Source organism: Lepisosteus oculatus, chromosome 14 (assembly GCF_040954835.1).
Source record: "Lepisosteus oculatus isolate fLepOcu1 chromosome 14, fLepOcu1.hap2, whole genome shotgun sequence".
In the NCBI taxonomy this organism is placed as follows: domain Eukaryota; kingdom Metazoa; phylum Chordata; class Actinopteri; order Semionotiformes; family Lepisosteidae; genus Lepisosteus; species Lepisosteus oculatus.
In genome coordinates, this window is record NC_090709.1 from 12488389 (window position 1) to 12488672 (window position 284).

The 284-nt window shown below is 45.4% G+C and overlaps 1 non-coding gene across 1 annotated transcript; it reads right to left on the bottom strand.

Moving 5' to 3' along the window:
* On the bottom strand, window positions 1-72 carry trnaa-cgc (transfer RNA alanine (anticodon CGC)). The gene has a single exon. It is a non-coding gene; the product is annotated as a tRNA-Ala (tRNA).
* Between the last annotated feature and the right edge of the window lie 212 nt (window positions 73-284).

The following is a 284-nucleotide window of genomic DNA, read 5'->3' on the forward strand; positions in this document are numbered from 1 at the left end:
TGGAGATGCCAGGGATTGAACCCGGGACCTCATACATGCGAAGCATGCACTCTACCACTGAGCTACATCCCCAGTAGTGTGTACTAATGGAGAATGCCTGCAATTTCCCACTTTCGTGTTTCCTCTACTACAGAGTAAATTCATGGGAATGAAGAAATAAGGAAGGAAAAATAATCGCATTGAAGCTTCCAGAGACTGGGCAAAAACGAATCAGTTATTTTTATATCCAGTCACACGGGCGACGGTGGTTAATTCCTCGACGGGGGAGTGCTTTTTTACCTCCT